Here is a 16576-nt window from a genome sequence, read left to right as displayed (position 1 = left end):
GCTACTCGGGAGGCTGAGGCAGGAGGATCGCTTGAGCCCAGGAGTTCGAGGTTGCTGTGAGCTAGGCCGATGCCACGGCACTCTCTCTTGGGCAGAAGAGTGAGACTCTGTCTCAAAAAAAAAAAAAAAAAATACAATCTGCCCTGAGATTTGTGCTTGAACTCTGGGCAGTTCAGTCATAAGACAGCATTAAGAAGAAAATATTACAGACTAAATAAGAACCTATGAAATTGGAGCATATCCTAATGAAAACAAATTAGTTATTATTTAGGGAAAACAAATTAAACAACAAAAAATATACCTAACAAAATGTCGCAGCTCCAAGCATACTTTGGTGATGATGTGTGCTGCAGTAATGGTGACAACGTGGCTCCGATGACAAATTTTAGAGTTTTAGTTTCTCTCTATATCCTGCACAGCTGGAAACCTCTGGTTTTACATCATCAACTTCTGATGACCAAATAATGGAAGGGCAGTTGCTACACAGGGTTACTAGGAAGGCCAAAGGAATGCACTTGAAAAACAGCTTGCAGCTACAAATGCTAAAATAAATGCGTCGTGTGGTCATTACCAACAGGCTATATACACATTTTTGAAAGACGGTAAATAAGGACCTCTGAAATTAATTCTGAAGCATCTATTATACAAGTACAGGTAATAATTGGGGTTGCCTTTCCTTGGGTCACCTGATCTATACATTCCCTTCCAGCCTGAACATCCCATGATTTATTACGTAGATAAAAACCAAATCTTCAGCATCTTAACCTCTAGCTAAAGAATTTGGGCTAAAAAAAATAAACAAAACTCACTGAACTAGAGCGTGGACTGAAGTTTGGCAATTACTTTTGTACGATTGAAGCTTTCCGTGTAAGGCCTGTTGACGGATGGGGTGGGCTAGAAGAGTAGAGCTCTGTAGTTCCAGCCTCACTTCGCCCCGAGCATTTCCGGATGGGGTGGAAATAGGACAGCAGGGCTGGGGCAGGACTGGCACGAGTCTAGAGTCCCAATCAACACTGTGCACGGGAGGGAGCGCACTGTTCTACCTCCAGGACCAGAGCAGTTGGAAAGCACCGATCTGGCGTGGATGCCTGTTGTCAGCACTGCATGTTATAGACAAGGAAACCAAGGCATACAGAGGACACTGTCCTCTACGACCTGGAAAGGAGTAGACAGAACCTGCTCTCCTGAGGTGAATGCCCTAGCTTCACAGCTGCCCTTCTTCCTCACCACTCCTAACTCCTTTGTCTTTTGTTCTGTCCAGTCAAGTGCTTAGAAACAGTAAACTCTAACTAAGAGGGATTCTCTGCCGTGGCATTTTGACATTTGGGGGCATGGGACTTTTTGTGGAGGGGCCGTTCCGTGCACCACAGGGTGTTGAGCTGGACCCACCCCCCACCCTCCACCCTCCAGACACCAGGAGCGCCCCACCACCCCCTGCGGTGGGGACAACCAGAAATGTCTCCAGACCTTGCCCAATGTTCCACACTACAGAACTGCAGCTAGTTGAGAACCACTGCTTTAGAGGAAAAACAGGCATTTTGTGTTTGGAATGCACCCCATTTATAAAGTTATAAGGTAAGGTACAGACCTCACTTAATGAACTGGCCAACCTACTAAAAATAATCATTGAAATGGCACCATCAGAACTTGGCTTTTTCAAATAGTCTATGTAAAATCCTTCTGCAAAGTTAGCAGTGCCTTCCTAAGAAAATTAAATGCTGATTTTGTCGTTCGGGATCCAGATTTTCCTCGCTTTCCAAGGAAGGTATGCCTGATCCCAGACCACACACCCATACACAGCCTGCTTAGCAGGCTGCACCCCACAGGTGTTTGTAATAAACACAGGTGTTGGCCAGGCGCCGTGGCTCACGCCTGTAATCCTAGCACTCTGGGAGGCTGAGGCGGGCGGATTGTTAGAGCTCAGGAGTTGGAGACCAGCCTGAGCAAGAGCGAGACCCCGCCTCTACCAAAAATAGAAAGAAATTAACTGGACAGCTAAAAATATATAGAAAAAATTAGCTGGGCGTGGTGGCGCATGCCTGTAGTCCCAGGTACTCGGGAGGCTGAGGCAATAAGATCGCTTGAGCCCAGGAGTTTGAGGTTGCTGTGAGCTAGGCTGACGCCACGGCACTCACTCTAGCCAGGGCAACACAGTGAGACTCTGTCTCAAAAAAAAAAAAAAAAAACACTGGTGAGAGACAGATCCCCTCTCTCATCTTCGCTCTGACATTTAGAATACAGTTCAATGGCATTGCAAAAAATATTGACTAATGAGGCAGACACTTAGAAAAGTCTGACGGTTCCTCAAAATGTTAAATGTAGAGTTGCCATTTGACCCGGCAATTCCACTCCTGAGTATACGCCACAGAGAAATGAGACGTATGTCCACACAAAAACTCGTATGTGATTGTTTATAACATCATTATTCCTAACAGCCAAAAGGTAAATACAACCCAAATGTCCATCAACTGACGAATGGATAAACAAATGTGTCTACCTATTTATACATAGTAATCTACATGATTTTCCAATAAGTTTCAAGGTTAACTAGCAAATCAATTTGCAGAAACTAATAAAGCATAGAATTAAGACACAGGAGCCAAATAAAATCTCTACTCATGTGCCCAATAATAATTAACTTTTCTGCATAATTGTAATTCATAATGTTGTCAAGAGAGGTTGATTTTAGAAGGTGTCTTCCTTGCCCGTAAGACCCAACCCAGAACAGTTTGTTATAGCTCATTCAGGATCCAAAATTCTTAGAAGGCAGTGAAAGGCTAATTCCTCATTCAGAATTAATGATGCAGCTCAGAATGATTTAATGATGTTCTATCTACTGCCTTCAATTTCAGGAAGGAGAAAGACCTGCAACTTCCTCCGGAAAAAAAAAAATCATTTAAAACAGGAGAAGTTCAGTTTTGGCAAAATGCAGTTCTGCTTCTCGACTGGAGTTTGGGTACAAAGACAAGGATCCAACAGCACGTGGGGCCACTCACCTTTATGGTGACTTCATGTGTAGACCTTGGGACCAGTGAGCTTCCCAGCATCCGGTCATAGAAACGGCGACCAGTCTGGGGCAACCGGCCTAGGGAGAAAAGGGAAGATTTGAAAAAATAAAAAAGACTTGTGTTCACCTCTCACCCCTCCCATTCCATTAGGTTTCTCTTTCCTCCTAACTCAAACTTAACATATTTTATTGGTTCATCATTTCTGCCTTAGTCTTTAGCAGAGACTGTAAGATATCATTTGCAAAGTGAAAAAAAGGAGAAGAAATTGAAACAGCCAGTCAGGCAGTATTTTGCATGTAGAAATTCTGAAACAGTCTCCAAATAGACAAAATTAATATTAGCTCAGATATTGCTACTGTTATTGTTTACATTCACTTGAAATATCTTTGTTTTCGGGACAGTGCCTTGTGCAACTGGTAAATTAACCTGCAAACACCATCAGGAGAAGACAACACTCTGTAGTGAAACTTTACACATTGCTTGGGCTGAGTTTCCAACAACCCCAGCAAGCACACTTGCGTGCATATACCCACCCTCATGTACTATGCTCATAAAAACACAGAAACGAGTGAGAATATTTTTTCCTTTGGCTCTGCCAAAATAAAGAAAGACAAAGGCACCAACTAACACATCTCAACTTTTCAGTTACTGTTCTCAGACGTTTCCATTTCTCAGGGGTTCCACCTGCACAAACCTAGCTGGGTTTGTAGCTCATAAAATGATAATCCTTTATAACAAAAATTGTCTGTATTTTTCAGGCACTATAAACACTCATCAGCCAACCAGCATTTACTTAATGATATTTACCTTCTTCCTTATAAAATTTCTTTGGTTGTGAATGAATCCAGCCACCCGGAGAGTTCAAATTATCCGCTATTTTCTACAAACGCGAGAACTAAGGAAATTAAACGTCTGCCATTTTCTCTATCTTCTTATTCAATAGTTTTAAGTGACAATAAAAATGTGCCAGGTTTAATATAATTCAAATCCACAAGCAAAGCTATGAGCGAAGGTGTTTCTTATGAGTGCATTTACATAGAACCTCATGAGTGTTTTAAGGAAATTCAAGTAAATTGTTCCCACTGAGTCATGTTTATAGTTATGCTATTTAAAGGAAAGAGATTAAATGAATTCTACAGGCACCTAAGTTTCATTACAGTACTTTAAAACAAATAAGGATATATAAAAGTAATAACCAAAGCAATTTTTTAAAAATTTACCACTGAAGAAAAATAATGAGAATTAAACAAAATTCATCTCTAACTATTTGAATAGAAATTAAAAGACCCCAGAATGAAGCAGGCACAAAGGGAATGTTGATTTTGCTTATAAAATAAAAATATATTTGATTATGAAAAAACTTCTGCAGTGGAGATGAAATAGGACAATACCCCCTACAGTAAGCTGAAGCAAATTACTATTTTGAGGACTGGGTTGTAAATTACCAGGGGGGAAAAAAAAAGCCTTATGATGAAATTGCTAAATACCAAAAAGTATCAAAATATGAGCAGATGTCACCACAATAAGCTCCAAATTGCTTGTAAATTAAAACATTAAAATCTATAATAATTCAATAAGTAATTAATATACAAACAGCTCTTATTACAAGCTGTTCAGAAAAAAGCTTTAGAGTCAAATTTCTATTCTTTGGTCCAAAACAGATGGTAACTCACAAATTAGAGTCTTGAAATTGAAGATTATCTTTTATATATGTTGTTAAACTCAGTAACTATAATTAACTTATCATCTGCATGTGATCAACACAAAAAAGTAGAAATTATGACTTGGGTTAATAATATTCTTCTGGTTACGCAACATGTCAAAACTAATTAGTTTATTCCTAAAAACAATAAACTAAAACAAGAAATCAGACCTTCCGATGCCTTGTCATGACTGACTTTCCCATTAGTAAGTACACAAATAGAACCATTATTAATAAACAGTGCTGGCAAGAGAGTTTATCTATTGCAAAATGTTTGTGTGAAATACACATGATTTTAACAAATACAACACATTATTTTAAAAAGTAAATGCCAAAACTGGATAAATATAAAAGGTGTCCTAATTTCCCGTAGTCCGCAGCTCTTGGCATGACCGCACGGCATAGTGTGCACATATGCTGACGGTCCTTGCATGCAGGAGGTGGAAGTCCTTGAGGTGTTCTGCAAGCTGACACAGAGGAGCCTGCTTATGCTCCCCACAGAAAGTGGGTTAGAATAGCATTAGTGGTGCTACATGTATTTCTTGAAAGAGTTAAACTTGAACACTGTAATCAAATAAAATATAAAATAATTTAGAAACTGCTAATTCACCAGCCTTCCTTCCCCAACCCACTTATCTGTCTTTTAATCACACAAGCACACCTTGCAGAGGGGCTCCAGAGTTCCACTGCTGAGTTCCTGCCAACGGTACATAAGGAGACATACAACTTCTGGGTTTTGCCTTAACAACACCGGTCCTGTGAGTTGCTGAGAGCCAGTTCTCACCTTTAGGAATGGCAGAATAGCAGGACTGCAGGAACCTGCATCCCCCAATTCCCTTGGAGATTTATTATGTACCCTTCTCAGGCTACTGCCCACCTTTGGGCTGTTATATGAGAGAATGCATTTTCTCCTTTGAGCCACTGTAGTTTTGATGTCTAGCCTATTCCCCAAGTAGAATACAGAATCCCTGGGGATGCACTCTGTTTTCCTTGTATCCTGTGCTTCCTTCTGTCATACCGCCCATACCAGGCTTCACACCCTGCCTCAAGTGGATTTCTGCAGTGTAGGCTTGACACATACTGCACACCTAATAAATGTCAGCTTAATGAATGAGCGTGAGAATGAACGAATGACGTACCAGGCATATAATCAATCGGAACATCACAGTAGCTGATGATACACTTTTTAATACAGCAGATTTCAGAATACCTCTACCACATTCACTTTGTTATGGTATCTGCCTTAATTTTATGGCAAAACAGGGGAAAAAACAGAGCATTTTCACACGGTTGGTTGGCTCACCATTCATTGTGGCTGGGAACGGCCCTAAGCATTTGTGAGCCAGTCACCGACAGTTAATCGTCTGCCTTTTCATTCCTTCACACGATTGATTCGCGAAGCTGGAAAGTTACAAAGGCCTAGCCAAATATCGTCCAAACTCAGCAGCACCTCAGCTAAATTCCATCCTACACGCAAATCGGCTGGTTTTGTTCCCTTTCAATTACGAATCCATGCATTGCTTTCCGATAGTGCTTTGCGAACACCGGCAGATCCGTAAAACCACGGTTAAGGAATTTCTACACTGAATATAACAAGTGATGGTGCAAGCAACGAGTGACTCTTCTTTTTAATAACTGCATTTTCAAATTTAAAAAGGCTCATTCCTCGAAAGCAGTCATTTTGGGGAAACACATTCTTTTCCTACTAGGAAGGCATTAGCAGTTCGAAGACTCACCTTTCAGAGCTGTATTCAGAACCTAGTTACTCAAGAAAAAACAGAATCTCACACCTCAGGCCCAACCCAGACATTCCCCTGGACCCTGCATGGTTGGTTTTTTTGTTTTCAGTCAGAGTAAAAGTCACTGAACATAAAAGCAGCCATTTGAAAGTGTACGATTTAGTGGCATTTAGCACATCCAAATTTTGTGCAATCATCACCCCCGTCGAGCTCCAGAACGGTTTACTCACTGCAAAAGGAGACCCCGTCCCCTTTAAGCAGTCACTCCGTTCTCCCCGCCCCGGCCCGCAAACACCCGTCTGCTTTCTGTCTCTCGGAGTTGCCTATTCAGGACATTGCACATAAACAGAATCACACAATAGGTGGCCTTTTGTGTCTGGGCTCCTTTCACCAAGCATGTTTTCAGGGTTCACTCGTGCTGCAGCCAGTATCAGTGCTTCGTCCCTTTTATGGCTGAATGCTCTTCCACTGTGTGGATGGACCACATTCTGTCTGTCCATTCAGCACTGACGGGCCTTTGGCCACGGTGAATCGTGCTGCTCTGAACTTTCGTGTACGAGTCTGGTTCGAGTCCCTGTTTCCCGTTCCCTGGTGGTCGTGCCTGACAGTGGAACTGCCCCACGTAGTTCTGCCTTTACCCTCCTTCGCCTAAATCTCCACCTCAGGAGGAGGATGAGGAATCAATGATGCACAGAACAGGCAAAGGGAGGCCGAGCTGGAGCGCGCCGTGACCTGGGTAGGGGAGCAGGCGGTCTAGCTCCAGCAGGCACAGAACCACAAGAAGGAACCAAGGAACTTGTCAGCACGAGAGCCACAGCGGGCAACGACCGCAACCAGAGCCCTGCTTGGCGACAAGCCCGCGCCGTGTGGAGGGCTGCGGACGCTCACTTCCTGGCTGCTACTGCAGACTGAGCACTCCTCTATGCACGAGTTTTCTGCTTGGAGCAAACAAAGCAGCATGCAATACTGATTACATATGTAATCCCAAGTAAAGGCATGGGATTATCATGATGTTTCCATATTTTAGTACAGTGGTTCTCAAGCAGTAGTGACTGTTCCTCCCCACTCCCCAGGCAATGTCTAGAGAGATTTTTCAATGTCCCAACTGGAGGTGGAGGTGCTACTGGCTTCTCTTGATAAAATGGCATTAAGTTTGTATGATAAAATCCCTTTGGTTGCCTGTGGAAAGGCCAGCATGGAGCAGACCCGAGGCCTCCTGCCAACAGCCAGAATGAGCCAGCCAGCTATGCGAGGGAGCCCTGTGGACGCGGATCCTCCAGCCCCTGTCACACCTTCAGATGACTGCAGTCCCAGCTGGTATCTTGCCCACAACTTCAAGACAGACAGACCCCAAGCCCGGATCAGCCAGCTAAGTCACGCCAGCATTCCTGACCTTGAGAACCTAACACCCTGTAGAAGGCAGGTGGGAAAGACACCTGGGAAAGGGGCCTTCCAGCAGGTGCCTCATAAAACAGGAATAGTGATTTGCAGGGCTGCTGCCAGGGAAACCTAGCACCAAAGGAACCTGGAAGCCAATCAGCTGGAGGCCTAAAATAAGCAGCGCAGTGTTTGCCAAAGTACGTTCTTCAGAGTGGCGTTTCTCAGGTTGTTTAGTAGGAGGTGTTTAGTGGGCATCACCTGAAAACAGCTCCGCAATCCAAAAGGCTCTGCGACACTGGGTTATAGTTAAAAAGCAGTAACAGCCAACACATATATTGCACCTATTGTATGCCTGGCTCTCTTGTAAGTGCTTTGAACTTATTTAGTTCTTCTAGTAAATGACTTTAAATATTTACAGTGCTTAGAAAACTAAGTCCTTATATAGCATGTATTATGCCATGGTCACCATTTCTACAGCACCCTGCGAGGTAGGGCTATTATTATCCCACTTTCATAGACGAGGAAATGGAAGCGCTGAGATGCAGGTGCCTGCCCAGGTCCCTGGCTAGGAAGTGGCAGAGCCCAAGTCTGCACTTGTAGAACCGGCAGGTGCTGCCACGTTTTATTTACTGGAGGATTTGCTTAAAGCTTTGACACGCTATTGTGTATTGTGCGGTGCAAGGACAGAAAGAATTCAGGACTTCCTGTGAGTGTCACTTGCCACAATCTCACCATGCATGCTCACTGACGTATCCCAGGTTCCTGCGGCAACAGTGTGGGACCAGCCGCTCACGTGTTTGCACAAGGGATGACCACTGGACCCTCATGATTTCCTCTCAGCTCTGGGCAGTCGGTGGCACGTATTCTGTGCACGGTCCCTCCATCCAGCCTACTGCTGAGGGGCGTCTCCGTGTACCCGCGTCCACGCGGATAAGGCTACTCCATGCTTCATGCGCTGTGGTTTGCCCAACTTCCCCAGATTTCTCCGTGAAAGACTTTTCAACATGTTGAAATTTCAAAGACAATTTCTGGATTGACTTGGAATACACCACTCACTAAACATTCCAATAAATTAAGATTCTACTGCTGGAAGACTATATACGTTCTCCGAGAGCAACAAAATCAATGTGCATTTTGTCTTAAGACTTTGGAAGCCTGAAGTCTAAGGATGACAGTACCTGACTAAAATGAATGTAAGTGTGCCACGTTGGTAATGCCTCATAAAGATGCATGTTACTTTTAATGTAATGATAGTGTCAAGAAGTGGGGCAGTTCTCGATGAGCCTCCGTCCACTGGGGATTAAAACCAGGCCAGCACCCTCATTTCTCCTCTCACTCACCAACTATGACAACAGGCACGGTGAGGTGAAAAGTCACAACATGCTAATTATTTCCTCATATCTTATTTCATTTCTTTAGAAAAATTCACTTTTGGAATACTCTTTAGATAATTTTTGCCACTATAACATATGCCCTTCTCTGTTTATATATATTTCTGAGTGACAACACGAAAGAGACCCCTTCCCTTTGAAAGTTACATTTATGACATAGAAAAAAATGTTTTGTATTATTTTCTCAACAATTAATGACTCTAATGTTGTACACAAATTCCAAAGACAGCAGAGTCGCTCACAGCTATAATCCCAGCTACTTGGGAGGTTGAGGTGGGAGGGCTGTTTGAGGCCGGGATTTCGAGACCAGCCTGGACAACATAGCGAGATCCCCCACCTCTAAAAAACATAAAAATAAAAATTAGCTGGGTGCAAATAAGCATATAGGTTATAAGCAAACTAGAAAGCTATAAATTAAAACCAAGGAACATCTTAAAAGATTTTTCTTTTAAAAACAGTCTGCATGGTTAAACCTTAAAAATTGCTGTTCCGTGTCTACAGGAAAAAATAGGAGTTTGAGTATTTTGGAATTAACATTTTAGTAACGTCATCTGTAGAATGTAATCTCGGGGGTGTCATCAGTTTTCCCTCAATACATCAGTGGATCGTCACTGTATAAAGTGTGCGAGAGAGATTCCGGTAATATTTTTTACTTATATTTGACAACATGGGAAAAGTGGTTACTATAGGAGCATGTCCACAAAGCTGACAGTTACCCAGGCAATTATTTCTGATATCTCTTCCACAAAGTCATAACATTCAGGTACTGTACGTAACGGCAGGCTTCAAAGGCCCATGAGCTTGCTGGGTGACCTGACTCTATAGGGGCCAAGGGAGCCATGTGGAGCTGCACTGGTTTCATCATCCTTCCCCACTCTGGGTGTAGTGTTCATTCATAAAACACCAGTTCTACAGAAGATAACACACATAACTTAAAACAAGGATTTCAAGATTAAATAAAGTTGGGAAATTCAGTTAAGGAAGGTAAAAATGACTCAAAATCTAAACAAACCCCAAGCAGGAAAAACACCATAGAAAATCCCAACAAGATACAATTTCTTGAAAATCAGTGATAAGAGAAATTTTAAAAGCAGCCAGAGAAAACACACAAATCATATCTAGAGGAAAAAAGAAAACAAATACCACAAACTTCTTATCAAAAACTATGCGAGCCAGAAGACAATGGAATGGAATCTTCAAAGAGCTGAAGGATGTATCAATCGAAAATTCTACACTCAGGTGAAATATCTTTCAAAGAATAATGGCAAAATAAAGACTTTTCCAGACAAAGTGAGAGAGAATTCGCTGTGAGTAGACCTGCCCCACAGGACATATTAAAGGAAGTCCTTTAAGCAGAAGAAGAACGACCTAAGATGAAAACGTGAATTCCTACAAAAAAACGATGAGTGGCGGAAATAGTAACTGTAGGGGTGAATATAAAAATATTTTCTTCTCATTTGAAAAAATCTTTTACAGATAATCGACTGCCGAATGCAAAATTAATAACTATGTGTTGTGGCGTTTATAACATGTATGAAAGTAAAATGTATGGCAAATGCAGCACAGAGAACGAGAAATGCTAGGAGAACGGGAGCACTGTTGTAAGGTTCTTACACGTGACGTAAAATACCATTCGAGTGTGGATGGTGGTAAGTTAAAGATGAATACTGTAAACACTAGGGCAACACCCTAAAAAATAAAGCACTGAGTTGCAGCTAATAAGCTAATCACAGAGTTATTAAAAGCCTCAGTTTATGCAAAATTATGCAGAAACAGAGGAGAAAAGAAAAACAGAATAAACGGTACAAATATTACTAGCAAAGGGCTACCTGCTGGTAACTGGTATGGCTACTCTGATTAAAAGGCTGAGACTAAAATTTTAAAAGATTTAAAAAGCCAGACTCGGCTCTATGCTATTATAACAAACCCATTTTGAATACATGTCTATTCTGTTATTGAACGTAAGTATATATACTACTGATGTATCTATATTATATATATTGGTCATATATCTTTGATATGCATTGTCTTTGAATATATGCACCGGTGATGTCCTCCATACTCTTCAGTTCTGCATCTGCAGATCAAAAATATTTTTAAAAATAAATGAATAGAAAATAACAATACAACAATAAAAATAACACAAAAATTAAAAACAATACAGTATGACAACTATTTACACAGCATTTACAATGTATTTGGTATCAAGTAACCTAGGGATGATTTAAAGGACACAGGAGGATGTGCGTAGGTTATATGCAAATACTCCACCGTAGGTGAGCATCCCTGGGTTTTGGTATCCTCGGGGTCCCGGAACCAATTCCCCGTGGATACCGACGGATGACTGTATTCTATTCAACACGTCATTCTCCTCCTTTGGGACCTCTTCCACTTTCTACCTCCTTAGGGTGTCTGGGGAAGGCACTTTAGGGGTGAAGAAAACATAAATGAGGAAGGGAAACATGGAGGGCTTCCTGGCCTTCGGGCTCAATCTGCCTTTGTAAGGGACTCGAGGGTGAGTGTAACTGGCCTTCTGGAAGGAGACTGCAGAGAGCCCAGACCATGAGGCCCCTTCAGAGTCTCAGCATCATCGACCTGAGGGTTCTGTTTAGCTGTTCACTAAAAACACCTTTACGGGACTCAGGAATACACTGAACCCTACACCAAATTCTGCAGAAGATCATATCAGGAAGTCACGGTCCTTGTACGTGAAGACATGCTAGAGGCGAGGGAAAGGCTTAGATGCATGCAGTAGACAGAGAGGGAAGGGTGACTGGCCTCCCAGAAGGTCCCCTGCTTGGCCCCACTCCCACACAGCCAGTGATCCCGAGGCACGCCCCAGCTCACTTCCCACGTAAACCTCAGACTTGACAGTCTATTTGTTGGCTGGGCACAGTGGTTCATGCCGGTAATCCCAGCACTTTGGGAGGCCAGAGCGGAAGGATCCCTTGAGGCCAGGAATTCAAGACCAGTCTGAGCAACATAGCAAGACCCCATCTCTACAAAAAATACAAGAATTAGCCGGGCATCGTGGCACACGCCTGTAGTCCCAGCTACTCGGGAGGCTGAGGCAGGAGTGAGCTATGATGATGCCACTGCACCCTAGCTCAGGCAAGAGAGCGAAACCCTGTCTCAAAATAAAAAAGAGTCTGTTTCTTGAGGACCCTCTTAAAACACAGACCCCGACAGCATGCCCAGTCCAGTATCCCTCACACAACTGCCACGTTCTCGCAAATATCTCCATCGTGAATGCCACTACTGTGTTGTTTTTTTTTTTTAAACCAAAGAAAATGATGGTGTTTTACATCTTTCACGAGCAAGTACTCGAGCCAGGCATTTTAATAAATATACACTGGTACATATTACATGCACCCGACATGCAGAGAAACACACAGGAACTTACCAAAACACCGAATAAAGAGGAAATGTTCAGGGTGCTTGGATCCTAATTCGTGTCATTTGCCTACGCTGTTTACTGTCCTTCCTCTTTCTGAAACTGACGTTAACAGGTGGGAGAAGCATCCAGAAATGGCAGCAGAAAGGAGGAAAGCTCCAGAACTATAGAGCAGGGGTAAGCACACGTTTTCTCTAAAGGGCCAAACAGCAAGTGTCTGGGACTTCGCAGTCACACTAGTCTACTCCGCCCGGCAGTCACTGACAATCTAGACAGACGGGTGTGGGTGTGTGCCAATAACACTTACCCACAAGAACAGGCTGTGGGCAGGGTTGGCCTACGGGCAGTAGTTTGCTGAGCCCTGCCTTGGAGCAGTATCGCATTAGATTGATTAAGCCGTGCACTCCTAATGCGTTACTGATGATAACCTACTGATACCATGAGGCTGACTTTGGACAACTAACTTGCAAAGAAGTGTTGTATCCCAGAAGTAATGCAGGTCTGTGCTTGGTTGCTGACAACAGCCACACCAGACAGGGATGCAGGCATGTAGGGTGGACCTCACCATGGCTTGTGGTCCCTGGGACGCTCACGGGGCTGCCATCAGGAGTCCCTGGGACGTTGTGCAAACATGACTTAAGTCGGTGCTTTCAGAACACGAGTGCAAAAAGCCTCATAAAAACTTCCAACTCTTCTGAATCCTAAATGTGTGATATTGGACGGACTAAGCCCGTCGTTTTGGAAATGACACCTTCAATTGTTTTTTAAGATGCTATTAAAACTATAGGAGTAATACATGTTCACAGGGGAAATTTTAAGTGCTTCTTAGTCAGAGGTGATTTTGCCCCGCAGGGGACAATGGTCAACGTCTGGCGATGTTTTTGGCAGCCATGATTCGGGGAGGACGCTACTGGCATCTGGTGGGTAGGGCCTAGGGATGCTGCTAAAGCTCTTCCGGCGCACAGGTGGCCCCGCCAGGGAACTCTGCAGCCCCAGTGTCCGCAGTGCCACGGCGGAGAAATCCCGATGTCAAGGGAGGCTTCTTCTCTCACTTCCCAAGCCCTCGCAGCCCCGCTGCACCGAGGCAGCCTGGCCAAGCTGCTTCTGTGACCTTCCCGAAGTTTTCTACTCGTGTGTTCTAGTTCTAACACAGACGTATCATGCTAACTACAGTCTCTTAATTTAGTCATGAGAAACCTATATCGATTGCTTTCATCACTAAAATTCTTGCCCAGCAAAGCTGGTTGTGTCTCTTCTGTATACAATAACTTCCCATTCGCAAAGAAAGGTCCATTTTATAAAGTTCTCTTATGTCTGGTACACAAAATTAACTACCACATCAGCCCCATCTGTTGTTCGCGTTTCGTAGATAAAAAGTCTTGAGTTCTGAAGAGTGTAAGTGAGTGATGTCTCACTTACCATTAGTAAGTGGTAGGATTTGAAACCCAAGTTCTGGCTTCACTGTGAATGCTCTCGTTGTTTCAGACCAAAGCAGTTCACAACTCACATTAACTTAGATTGACGGTAGGTAGTAACTCATTTTGCAAAATGAAAGAATAAACAGACATCTGGCAACTGATGTGTAATTTATGGGGGAAGTCTTCCAAACACTTTGAATAATCAATTTGCACATACCGAACATACCCATCACGCATCATTCTAACTGCTTCGTTTGGTTAATCTTTAATACTTTTAGTTGGTCAGAAATGTATTTAGTCATTTGCACTGTACTACAAACAACTGCATGCAATTAACTTCGGTTTTCTATGACGCTTTTTTCCTGACTCAGATAATTCTTTCCTATCGGTTAGTCCAAGTGGGCCACTGCAGGGCTCTGCATGTCACCCACGCGTGCACCTCTCCCACTCCGTAAAATTCAGACTCACAGACTCACAGAGTCTTAGAAGAACACCGATTATGTTACGTACAGATGAGGGACAAGGTTCAAGGGAAGACCAAGTGGGTCACTCTCCTCACCAAGAAAGCAGCAGAGTGCAAGGTCGGTTGAGTGCACGAATTTCATTTTTGACCCATGGAATTCAGTTAACTCTTTGCGAATAAAACTGTGCAATTCCCAGATACCCTAATTCCTGTTAAAATCCTTGCTGTACGGATCGATCCTGCTTTCAGAATGTAAGTGCTGCCCTAGTTCCATCACAGCTGCTGGAAATTTGCAAAACCACAAGCAACAACTGTCACTCATATAAATGATTGTAAAATCATAGTTAAATCTTTTTTAAAAAAGTGTGGAGTCTTACATCGGGCCTAATTTCATGTGACAATAGCTACTGAATACGAGTATTTTTCAATTCATAAAATAAACGTTGCTACTCTTGTAAGAATTCTGATTCCTCAGTGCCCTTCCCTACCATCTTATGCTGCTTATGCTGCTAATTAGATTCAATGTGTGGGTGACATGTGGTCCCCCCTACAAAGCAGGGCCCAGAAGGACATGCAGTTTGGCTCTGGGACACGATGGCTAAATAGGTTTCCTTCTGCCTGGCTTTTATGTGCTGCAATAGCAAGGACGCCACTTTATGCTCAGGTGTGACGCCACGGAATCACTGCGAAAACAAATACTTCAGATATTTTGCTTGAAGCAAGACCAAGAAATCTGTCATTTAATTAAAAACCACTTTTACCACAATGAACCACCTTGACGTAATCCTGTGAGGTAGGCAGGTATTGCTAATCTCTCTAGAGTAACGACACAGGACGCAGAAAGATAACACGCCTTACAGAAGTAACAGCCTGTGTGGGGCCACGAACTCACAATCCAACAAAACTTCCTAGAGCTAAATATCTCTGCCTGCTGGTTCTTGGAATTTCCAGACTGCGAAAAGCTTCTTTGACTTCAGAATCTGGGCGTGGGATGCTGAAGTCACGTAAAATATAGGGAATCTCATCTTACCAGATCAGGAATACGTACGCCAAAGCGTGTGGCAGTACACGGGACACACACAGCATTCGTGCCCTGCTTCACGTTACGTGAATTCAGTCTACCCTGAAGCTCGGACCCCACGGCATCCCCATCCCCTGACACCTCCAAGATGGGGAGACTTCTTGAGGACATCACTAGGCAGGTCAGAACCTAGCAGTGATCCCAGGTCGCCTCACCCTAAACCCCATCAGCTTCCCATTACACCACATGACCTATCTTAAAATGGTACTTTTAGGAGACTCTTAAAAATAAAAGATAAAAACAAACAACAATCAAACACACATACAAACAAAAAAAATGCAACTCATTGTTCTCCTAGTTTGCATTTTCCTCAAAGACCAAACTCTTGCCTGTGTTTTGCTTAGGTGTCTCAGTCACGCTCTGCCCAATCTAAGTCACCTTTCTCTCCTCTGTACTCCGGCGTGGCCTTATTTTCCAGAAACTACACTCAATGGGTAGAAACGATAGTGTCTCTGTAACAGAGCAAGCTAGCACATTCTCTGAGAAGCAGCATGATCCTGGAGGGAGGCTGTGCATCCTCCAGCAAATAACTTAACCTCTCTGTGCCACTAAAAGAGCACAATGTCTTATGATTACATCGCATGAATTCTCACATTCCAATACAGAAAAGCCATGCCCGTAGGCTCATAACGAACAGCAGTTACTACAATCGCACAGGGGGAATCGCTGCACGCTCACTGTATTCCTTTGGTTCTATTAATTCTCCTAGACATAAAAAGAGAACATAAAAACAAGATGAACTTCATGTGTGATTTTGCCACCATTAAACAAATAAAAATTTAAAAACAAGATGAACCTACAAACATTTTTGCTGATCACTCCCAAAAGGATAAATTTGAACGGTTTCTGTAAAAGAGACTTAAAATAGTCACACAAGGCAAAGTGTGAGTGAAATTGTCCTTTCAAGTGGAACATAGTCGTATTTATCTGTGGCTTTCTTTTTTTTTTTTTTTGAGACAGAGTCTCACTGTGTTGCCCGGGCTAGAGTGCCGTGGCGTCA

General features: G+C 43.1%; 1 protein-coding gene across 2 annotated transcripts in view; it reads right to left on the bottom strand.

Annotated features, from left to right (window-relative positions):
* TBL1X (transducin (beta)-like 1X-linked) overlaps positions 1–16576 on the bottom strand; it is a 209153-nt gene that overhangs the window by 49246 nt on the left and 143331 nt on the right. For both annotated transcript variants that reach the window (XM_012656827.1, XM_012656828.1), the window contains one exon: positions 2997–3085. The gene's annotated coding sequence lies outside the window, so the exon portion shown is untranslated. The remainder of the gene's footprint in view (positions 1–2996; positions 3086–16576) is intronic.

Source organism: Propithecus coquereli, unplaced genomic scaffold (assembly GCF_000956105.1).
Source record: "Propithecus coquereli isolate 6110/MARCELLA unplaced genomic scaffold, Pcoq_1.0 Scaffold52, whole genome shotgun sequence".
Taxonomy (NCBI): Eukaryota; Metazoa; Chordata; class Mammalia; order Primates; family Indriidae; genus Propithecus; species Propithecus coquereli.
This window is presented reverse-complemented; position numbering and strand designations above follow the sequence as displayed.